Raw genomic sequence first — 11,219 nt, forward strand, 5'->3', positions numbered from 1 at the left:
CAGACCATATCAAGTACTTCAGCGCATTGGAGAATTTTCCTACAAGCTAGATTTTCCACCCACTGCAAAAATCCATCCAGTTTTCCATCTCTCATGCCTCAAGAAAGTGATTGGGAAAAATTGCAGAATTCAAACCAGTCTACCTGAACTAGATGAAGAAGGGTCAATCTGGCTCCAACCTGAATAGGTTCTTGATACACGAGAAAGGCACCTGCGTGGCCGCATGATCAAGGAAGTCCTCGTCAAGTGGAAAGACACCTCTCCGGAAGATGCAACCTGGGAACCAACCACTATTCTTCAGCAGTTTCCGCAGCTTCAGCCTTGAGGACAAGGCTATTCTTATGGGGGAGGGCATGTTAGGGTCCCACCCTAACCCCCTTATTTATGTAATAGGATCAAGTCATAGTTATAGTTAAGTAAAGAGTCAATAAAGCCCCTTGTTACACAGTGATTTGTCATTGTCTTCCTACCAATCTTCCTACTATGTCATGAGTCTCATCCATGCTCATGCTCTCTAATGTTGCCAAATGACCCACTTTGCCTAAGTTTTTCTATCATCGTGACTGTTGTAAAAATAAACGCGCTGATGAGCGCTCCAAAACAGACTGAACGCGCTGCCAGCGCGGAAGTACACGTGATTCCCGCGATGGCTGAATTTCATGAGACAGCGCGGCTATTGCTTATATTTGATCGCGCTGACATGACTTTCTTCGTTATTCAGTAGCGATGTCAGCGCTCCAGTGCAGTTATGCACCCGCGATGATCCAGTCTAGGCGAGTTTGTTCTAAGAGCCGGCCTTCCAGATGACTCCAGACTTGGTTGTTGGCCTTGTATATGTCGCCCTTCCTTCTCTGGCATGTTTGTTTCGTCATTTGAGCCACCTTCCTTGGATATAAGCTCATCCTCCCACCATTCATGGAGACTCCTTCTCCTATTTAAGCCTCCACCATTGCTAAGAGCTGCTAGTTTGGAATTCATAGTGTTTGGAGTGTTGCTGATAGTGTGTGAGCTTGATATGTAGTTGGTGTGACAAGTGTGGGATTGTTAGAGAGCTTAAGGAAGTTTGTGAAGTGTTTTAATCTTGTGTAAACTTGTGTGAGAGAGAGTTTTGTCTTGGGAGATCTACCTACAAGGGTGAATGCTTGAGGAACTTGCTGGCTGGACCCTCTTGAGAAGGATTTGACGTCAGAACTATGGTTGTATTCTTCTTTGTTTATCAATAATAGACGACTATCATTATGGTTCCACTCTTATTGTCTTTATGATGGTGTTTGAGTTATATCCTTTCTGACTGATATATAGTTACATCTACTGGATTTTATGCTTGTGTTTGTATCGTTCTTTGCATGTGCAGGTGTCCGTGCACGAGGATCGTGAGGATTGTGACCAGCCGGGGCAAAGGAACGGGAGCATCGAATCTTCTACAAGTACTAGCGTTGGAATCCAGGTAGGCCTTCATCATTGGTCTTTAATTTGCAATTAGGAACCTGCGTGTTAGCGTTGTTTGATTGTTGCTAGACCCTATTTGGACTAGTAGGGATCGCCTCTGTCCGTAGAGGGGATTTACCTCCACAATAATTTGGCGACTCCGTTGGGGAATTTACCTTGTTGTTTGATTTGTAAACTTTGGACGGAGCCTGAAGCACGGCCAGATAGCCTTCGAAACACTATTGCCCTGCATTAGCGAAGTAGATCAACGCCACTTCAGTCAATCTCCGGTTTGGTTTACGAACTGAACAGCTTGGAGCTGGCTTTTGTCCTTTTTTGTTCATTTTTTCCTTGAGTTTGTTTTTGCTCTCTTTTCAAAGTTTGGGGATTAGTTCTATGTTTCTTGGTTTCCTGGTTCGGTCTGGGAGGTGCCTTGTTTGTTTAAAGATTGATTGCCTTGGTTTGGGAGTTTTTGGCTTGATTGTGGCCGTTTTTGAGCATCATCGTGATTTATAATTAAACAGTCGCGCTGTCATCACGCAGCCCTTTCTGTAACCTCCTGATCATTGCGTTAATACACCAAACAGTCGCGACGGTTCTGAAAATTGGACCATTGCGGGTAAGGCGTGTACTTCCGCGCTGACATCGCATTGTTGCTACGCGTAGTTCTTTACCAGTGCATTCGCTGTGTACCACCCGCGCTGATTCCTGTAGAATTGAATTTCTTCAATTCTGCCTCTTGAGCCTGTTGTTCTTGTTATCCCCTGCTGTTCTCACTTGGTTTTTAACTGGTTTTCACTGTCTGGAGATTGAAGCACTTTCTTGTGAGTCTTGTTGAGCGAATCTTGCTTTTTGTCTTGTGACCTAGTTTTATCATTCCAAGTTTGTTGGATCAGCTTTGCTTGGTTACTCAATTGCAAAGGTTCGTTTACTGCTTGCTATTGGTTTGGTGAAGCCTTCCTCTTTGCTTGCTTTTCCTTGGTTGTTTAAGTGGTTGTTGTTGAACTAGTCTTGACATTGTTTCGATTTCTTTTCACTACCCGAACACGGACCACAGTTGTTTGGGGTCAACTGGTTCTTTTCACATTCTTTTGTTATTATTTCTCAAAGTTTGTTTAATGCACTTTGCCATCAACAAAAATAAAAATCTCTTTTGCTTTGTATTAGTTAATGAGAACTAGAAGCTTTTCATTTTGATTAGTGATTAGTGATCTCAAAGAAAAGTTTTTGAATTTCCATTAGCTGCATTAGGGAAGCTATTTGTTGTTTTGTGATCATTTCGTTTGCGTGAAAGCCCTCCAGCCCTCTCGTAACTAGCATTCATCGAATGGAATGACATATTTTGGCATATAGTTTACATTTAGGCAATTTTGAGAGATTTCATACGGTAAGGCCTGAAAACTGAAACCTAATACAAAATCAACCTTAAAATGAACTGAATGAACCTAAAAATGCATTGGAACATAACGCTCATTGTTTAGAGGTCTAGGCTAGAGACGTGCTCCGGCGTCGTTAAACCTAGTCACTTTTGTTTCACTTAAGGTTGGGTGATTCCTCCTTCCCTGATGCAATAGTGGTCTAGCACGGACTTGAGCTCCCACGTACCGTCGAGTATATGGGGAGACCCCACTAGGTTATCATCCTTTATCCATAGGAAGCCGTGTCTACCGCCTTACAAGCCGTAACGCACCGAACACAGCATTTGGGAAGATTGACTGCCGTACGGGAAGTCCTTGGTTTTCATATGACTGCCAAGGTGTATATGCAGTTTTATGGATTTGTTTGGTAAACCTTTTTGCCTAGCTCTCCAGAGTAGTCACTTTTGATCCTTTTCAGACTCCCTAAAAGAAAAGGCTCATCTGAGCATTTGTCACTTCGGGCTCATTAAACATTCGAAGGCGACTAGAGTCATATTTTTGTCCTTTTCTCGACTCTTAAAAAATGAAAAGGTCAAGTTATGTCCTTGCGTCTTAAAATTTATTCGGTCGCGATTAACATTTACCCGGTTAGATCTTGTTTCCGTTAGCTTGAGTAGGGTCCTTTCTCGTTAGTCTCCCTAGGATTTGTTTTGAAGTTTGTCATCCTGGCGGAATCATCGATCCCGTCTCCCGTTCCAAGTGATCAAGGGTCTCCGTCTTCTGTTGCTCCTGAGGTACCGGTTGTGAGTGATACTCTCCCTGTTATCCCGAGTATCCAACCGATTAACTCTCGTGCTCCAGACGACGAGGCTTACGAAATTCACTGGAACCCCATTTGGGAGCCTTACGAAGACGATATTCCTTTTACCCCTCCTGGTGTTTCGACCCCAATGTCTACCTCTGACATGGATGATACATCTCCTAGTGTGAGTGAGACACATGTTTTGTCAAGTATCGAAACTCCTATCCTAGCCACATCTCCGGTACCCTCACGCTATAAGTCCTTGAGGGATAATGTGGGTACTAGGATCCCTTCTTCAGGTACCATGTGGGATCTCCACATCACTCCCACTACGGGATCTTTTGTTTCACAAGTTCACAGTACACCCGTCACTTCTGTTCCAACTGTTCCGATTGTTTGTGTAGCATATTCAACTCTGGTTGTTAGTGCCATTACAGCATCTTCAGCTGTGACTACTGGTGCTGGTCCGTCTCACGGTCTAGTAAGTAGTGGCCAGCCGGCACATACACCCTGAGTTGTTCATCCTGCACAAAGTGCACCGCCCTCTTCTGGTCCCACTCCAGGAGGGGGGCCATATGATCAATATATGCAAGCTATCCAAGATCCGAGCTCGCAAGGTCCGTTGTATTACTACGATTCCACTAGTCAATACCTTTATCTTTCTAGGCCCTTGCCTACTCAGCCTGTTGTTGAGGTCTCGGTACCATTATCCGTTGCTTGGGGCGCCACCACTTACCATGGTGGCCAAGCCATGCCTGCATAGCTTCAGGGACCGCCTAACCAAGGCTAGTTGTCTTACGTGCAAAACCCCCAAGGGCAGCAATATTACGGCCAGTCTTACCCAGGGCAACCGGGGGGCCCACAAGGAAAACCCTATCAGGGACAACCTTCGGCCGCTGGTGGTCCGTCTTACACTTATCTTGCTCAACCTTCTGGTAATCCGGGGCAACCTGGTATTTAGCAAGGTTACCCGTCTGGGCAACCGGGACAACCTTACATCCAACAAGGTCAACCTGGTGTCCAGCAAGGTTATCCATCTGGACAAGCAGGACAACCTTATATGCAATAAGGACAACCTGGAATCCAGCAAGGGTACCCTTCTGGGTAGGGCGGTCAGCCTTACGTGCAACAAGGCCAACCCACTGCCCAGCCTAGTCATCCATCTGGACAAGTTGGTCAACCTCAAGGTCAACCAGCCGTCCAACCCGCTCAGCCATCTGTTCCGCAAGGACAACCCTCGGTTGTACAAGGACAACCTAATACCCAGCAAGTTGATCCTTCTGGGCAAACGGGTCCGTCCCAAACTCAGCCAGGACAACCTTCCGGCCAGGTGGCCCAAGCTCAACCTTTTCAAGGACATTCTTCTGGGCCCCATGTTCAAACTGGTCTTCAGCTGCAAGGTGGGTTGCAATCCCAACCTTCTTACCAAGCGCAGCCTGGTCACCGGGCTCAGTATGGAGCTCAAAAACCGTATAGTTACCAACAACCTCAGGGGCAAACTCAGTTAGCCTCGTATCAAAATTATCAACAAATGCAGGTCACTCCTTATCAGAATTACCAGCAACAGTATATTGCTCCTGCGGGTCAAGTTGGTAATCCATGGGGTGCTGGGGGGCAGATCCAGATTCAACCATCTGGTTATGGACAAAACCCCTATGGACAGAATCCCTATGGGCAGAACCCTTATGGGCCAGGCCCGTCCGGACAAAGTCCATGGGGGCAACCGCCACCTGGTTGGAACTCTGGTATCACCTCTTATCCACGGCCACAGATGTCCTTCAATCCTCAGTTACCCTTCTTAGCAACATTGGAACTGCCAGATGTGTCCAAATTGACTAATGATCCCATTCTTCATAATCCATATTTGCCACCAGTTCCAACCAAGATACCCGGTGATTGTCCCAAATTCAATGGAAAGGCTGGAGAGGACCCTCAAGCCCACATCATGACTTATCACCTTTGGTGTTCGTCAAATTCGTGGCTTGAAGATTCCATCCGACTTCGCCTTTTCCAAAGGACTCTCACCGTCTCGGCTGCTAAGTGGTACATTGAGTTGAATCACGGATCCTTTCAAGATTTCAACTCGTTGGCAATGGCATTTCTAACTCACTTTCAGTTGCCCATTCGGTATGAGATAGGAACGCATCTCCTCACGTCTCTTAAACAGGACACGGCCACGCATATATCCAATCATATACATGAATGGAGACAGCATCGTCGTTTGATCAAGTTCTGGATTCCTGATCAGCTCCTGACTGATTGGTTTACAACTTCCTTTGTCCCCGCAATCGCGCGAGACATTGCTATGGGAGCTTGTGTGACTGAAGAGCAAGTTATCGCGCGTGCTCAGTACCTCGACTTAGTTTATTCTCAGTCAGGTACCTTATATGATTATTTGCCAGATGCCTCGAGACCCGGAACATCCAAAGCTCCGCCAAAGCCATCTGTTGACGGTGTTATTGGCTCTGTAAATACATCTTCAAAGAAATCATCCGTGAACCCTGGGAAGCAAAAATCGAATGCTTCAAACGAAAACACTTCTCAGGGTCAATCTAATTCTGGAAACACTTCCGAGGTTAACGTCGTCCAGTCCACCACGGCGGATAAATCCTCGAAAGGAAAGAAGAAGGGGAAAGCTAAGAATAAATCTGAGCAGCCCAGACAGGACTCCCCTAAACCTCCACCCGAGGAAGGAGCCAAACATAAACCCAAGTATCCTTGTCTTATCTGTGACGAGGATCATATACTAAAGACTGCCCTTGGCGGTCTGAAGTTAGTCGATTGTTGAAAGGCGCTCCTGGGACTCTTGCTGTGCTCAAAGAACCTTTCCCCTCACAGCAAACTCAAATGGTGGCTGATCCATCACAACCCTCTTCTTCATTCGGCTCTCAAGTATTTATGGCTGGGACGATTCCCGTCCACATCAGTACTCGGGCAAAAGAATATTCGTCACATGCCAGGAAAGAGCCTGAGGTCCTCTCCAGCGCTCCTCCATCCAGTTCTGGTCCACTCCATATCGAGAGGCCTAGCACTGAGACACCCATCCGACCCCCTCCAAAAGGTGTACTCCGGAAGTCTTCTTACAACCCCGATGCTCGTGCTGCCCAGAACTACAACATCGTTGAGGACTTAGCTCAGGCTCCATCTGCTATGTCCGCCTTAGAGGTGCTCCAGAGCTGCCCCTCCCAGAGGAAGTCCTTGCTATCGGCCATCGGTGGCATAGACCCGGCTGACTCGGATCTAATTTCTTTTGACCTTGAAGGACATACGCCAAGATTGCCTCACCAAATCGCTTTCCTCATACAGGTCATTATCAATACTAAAACGATTCATCGTACAGTCATTGATGAAGGTGCTTCGACCTGCATCATGTCTGTTGTCTGTTGGAAAGCTATTGGGTCTCTGACATTGAGCCAGTCTCCTACAACATTGGAAGCCTTTGACAGAAGAGAGTCTCGTCCTTATGGTATACTCAAAAGGTTGCCCATCTCTTTGGAAGGGAAGATGGTCGAAGTGGAGGTTGAAGTTGTCGATGCTAATCTTACTTACAACCTCCTCCTCGGACGTAGCTGGACATACGCCATGCAAGCCGTGGCTTCGTCTCTTTTCTGTGTCATTTGTTTCCCTCATCAGGGGAAGATTGTCACCGTGGACCATCTCTCCTTCTTCGCCTCCTCTTCCGAAGGCAACATGCCTTTCATGGAGCATACCTCCAAATCATGTGAGAGTGTGGGAGCCGGACTTTTTAAATATCCTACCCTGATGGGTGTCTTTTCCCTCCCACCTCCTAATCTCGCTCCTATTAATATGATTTCTGTGCGCTCTGATCCGTGGGTCCTTCCTCCCGCTAATCAGCTAGAATCTTGGGGCGATATGATGTCGTTGAGTCCTGCCGAGCTCAACTACATTGAAATCGTTGCTGCATCGGCTTCCCTTCCCGAACCTGCTCCTCAGAGCAGGGTTCCCGACTCATATGTTCATTCCCCTTGGCTTGGAGATGACGCTACTTCGGATCCGTTAAAGGAAATATTTCCTTCCGATGAAGCCATTATCGAGACCATGTCTCTCGAGGAACCGCCTTGGTCTGATCATCACCACCGTTCCTCGTTTCTCCCTGCCCATCAGGAAATGATCACCTGTCTCGAGCGGTTTGCTCCTTGTCTCCCATCTCAGCCCCTTCAAACACCTATCCAAGTTTATCAAGTGTCCTCTGAAGGAAATATGGGAAACATCACGCAGACCCAACCCATCGACATCTCTGCGAAACCAGGGATTGTCGAGCACATTCACATTGGAGTCACTTGTACTCCGGAGGAAATTCACCTCTACACCAATCTTTTTCGCGAATTTCGTGATGTCTTCGCTTGGTCCTCCAAAGAGATGCCCGGCATTGACCCTAGCATAGTGGTGCATGAGATACATACGTATCTGGGTGCTAACCCTGTTCGCCAACGTCTACGCCCCGTGCACCCCTGAAAGGCTGCAGCCATTAAAGCAGAAGTTGAAAAGCTTCTCAAGGCTGGTTTCATTTACCCCATTCCACTTACAGATTGGGTTTCTAACATCGTCCCCGTGAACAAAAAATAGGGTACCATTCGAGTCTGTGTTGATTACCGTGACATCAACCAGGCCTATCTTAAGGATAACTTCCCCACACCCTTCATCGATCAGCTCATTGATGAGTGTGCAGGGAGCGAAATCTATTCATTTATGGACGGTTTTTCTGGGTATAACCAGATCAATATTGCGCCCGCTGATCAACATAAGACTGCCTTTATCTGTCCTTTGGGCACTTTTGCTTACAAAAAGCTCCCTTTCAGTTTGAAGAACGCCAGTTCTACCTTCCAACGTGCAATGTCCTATGCTTTTCATGACATCCGTCACATTGTACAACCGTACATGGATGATCTACCATCTCATTCAGTCAAACGCCAGGACCACCCTTCCCATCTTCGTGAAATCTTTCTCCGCTGTCAACACTACCGCATCAGGCTTAATCCTCATAAATGTGTCTTCTGCATTGAATCAGGCCGACTACTCGGGTTTATCGTCTCCCGAGAGGGCATCCGTCTGGATCCCCTTAAAGTCGAAGCTATTCTGAATCTTCCTCCCCCTGCTTCTTTGCAGCAGTTGCAGAGCTTGCAGGGCAAAGCAAATTTCTTAAGACGATTCGTTTCGAACTATGCCGAAGTGGCTAAAGGCTTTACACGGTCATTGGGATGCTATCGCTCAAGAGTCTTTCGAGCGTCTCAAGGGTCTCCTTGTTTCCGCTCCATTATTGCGTCCTCCGAATTACCATCGCGATTATACTCTGTATTTGGCCGCCGCCGATACCACTATCGGCATGGTTCTCATGCAAGACGACAATGATGACACTGAGCATGTCATATATTACCTCAGCGCAACCTTTTAGACACGGAAACTCGATACGCATATGTCGAGAAGTTGGCACTGGCCGCCGTTTGTGCCGTCCAAAGTTTCCGGCATTATATTTTGTTGCGTACCACGACCGTGATTTCCGATTGCAACCCAATGACGTACATTTTGTCACGTCAGTTGTTGGGGGGCAAATACTCAAAGTGGATCGTCATCCTCCAAGAGTTTGACTTGGAATTTGCTGCTGGAAAGTCTAAGAAGTCCCTGGTCTTTGCTGAGTTACTTTGCTCTTTGCCATCTCCTTCCGCACCCTCTCACTCAGAGGACCATATCCCAGACGAAACTCTATTCCTGATCAGCACCCTCGATCCCTAGTACGGGGATATCATTGTATATCTGAAGACATCCTCTTTCCGTCCAACTGTGTCCAAGGATGATCGGCGACGGATCCGTGATCAATCTCAACCCTACCGTATTATCGGGGACACCCTGTACTGTCTCGGCGCTGACTCCGTCCTCCGCCGATTCCTAACTCTCGAGGAAGCTGAGCGAGTCCTGAATGACTGCCACTCTGGCGTCTGTGGTGGTCATATGTCCGGATATGCCATAGCTCAAAAAATCCTCCACACCGGTTATTTCTGGCCCTCCATTTTTAACGATTGCATTCTTGCCGTCCGTTCGTGTCACGCATGCCAGATATACCAGCGGAAGATGCGTGCGCCACCAGCTCCATTGTACCCTGTTGTCACCGTTGGCCCTTTTGCAAAATGGGACATTGATTATACGACCTGTAACCCTCGCTCGGCCGGGGGGCATGGGTATATTATCGTTTCCGTCGATTACTTTACAAAATGGGTCGAGGCGATGCCCACATTAACTGAAGATGGTCACACAGTGGCGCAGTTTTTGTTCAACCATGTTATTTCACGGTTCGGAGTTCCTCAGGCCATCATCACGGATCACGGGAAGCATTTCTGTAATCACATGATGACCTAACTAACAACCCAACTAGGCTTACGACATGATAGTTCGACCCCATACTATCCACAGTCCAATGCCCAGGTTGAAGCCGTTAACAAGATTTTGGTTACGATGCTTCAACGTACCGTTGGCATGCATAAGTCTAATTGGCATTTGATGTTGTTTCCCGCCTTGTGGGCCTACCAAACCTCTGTGAAGGATGCCACCGTTTTCACTCCATTTCAATTAGTTTACGGACTGGAGGCTACCCTTCCTATCAAATGTGAAATCCCTTCGTTAAAATTGGCCATCGAGTTGCTTCCCAACACTACTCTGGTAGAGGAATGTCTTCTTTACCTAGAACGGCTGGACGAGACCCGTCGGCTAGCCTCTCTAGCTATCGAAGCACAGAAGAAGAGAGTTAAAACTCACTTCGACCATACCATCCATCCCCGTTCCTTCGTTGAGGGAGATTTAGTCCTGCTATACGATCAAGCAAATGACAAGCTGGGGGCAGGCAAACTCGAGCCCATGTGGCTAGGCCCTTATATTGTAAAGAGAGTTTTGCAGAAGGGGGCATATGAGCTAGTTGACTACGAAGGTAATCCTCTCGATAAGCCCCGCAATGGTCTGTACTTGAAAAAGTACTATGCATGATTCCATGCACTTCGGTTTGTACATGTGTGTGTTTTAGCAAGTGTGTTTGTGTGTATGTGTTTTCATGTTTTTGGCTTGGTGTGAAGGCGTGATTGCCGCTTATTGTGTCTTTTGCTTCTTGTGCAAATGTCTGGTGCACCTTACGTTGGTTTCGTTGACGGTGCCTGCCGCACCACTCGCAATTTGTCTTCTGCGGCGTGGGTGATCTACGATCCTCACGGTGAGTTGATAGATCTTCAAGGTGTGTGTTTAGGCTGTACCACAAACAATGTCGCTGAATATAGTGCTGTGATTGAATTATTGGCCGAGGCAATTAATCTCAATATTCGTACATTGGTTGTTAACCTGGACTCTCAACTTGTCGTCCATCAGCTCAATGGGCGATATTCCGTCAGAGACCGTCACATTTTAAGGTTGTATTTACGTGTTAAATTGTTAGAGAGGAATTTTGATTTCATTACATATCAGCATATTCCACGACGATTAAACACATTATCTGATGCATTGGCTAATCATGTATTAGATAGACATTTGCGTAACATATAATCGAAACATCATACAAGCAAGCACATAAAAGCACAATAATAAACCATAGGAATATGTATATATATATATATATCGTGTGGCGCACCAAGGCG

This window comes from Pinus tabuliformis, chromosome 4_1 (genome assembly GCF_031772625.1).
Source record: "Pinus tabuliformis cultivar Carrire ecotype Pingquan chromosome 4_1, CPIR1, whole genome shotgun sequence".
In the NCBI taxonomy this organism is placed as follows: domain Eukaryota; kingdom Viridiplantae; phylum Streptophyta; class Pinopsida; order Pinales; family Pinaceae; genus Pinus; species Pinus tabuliformis.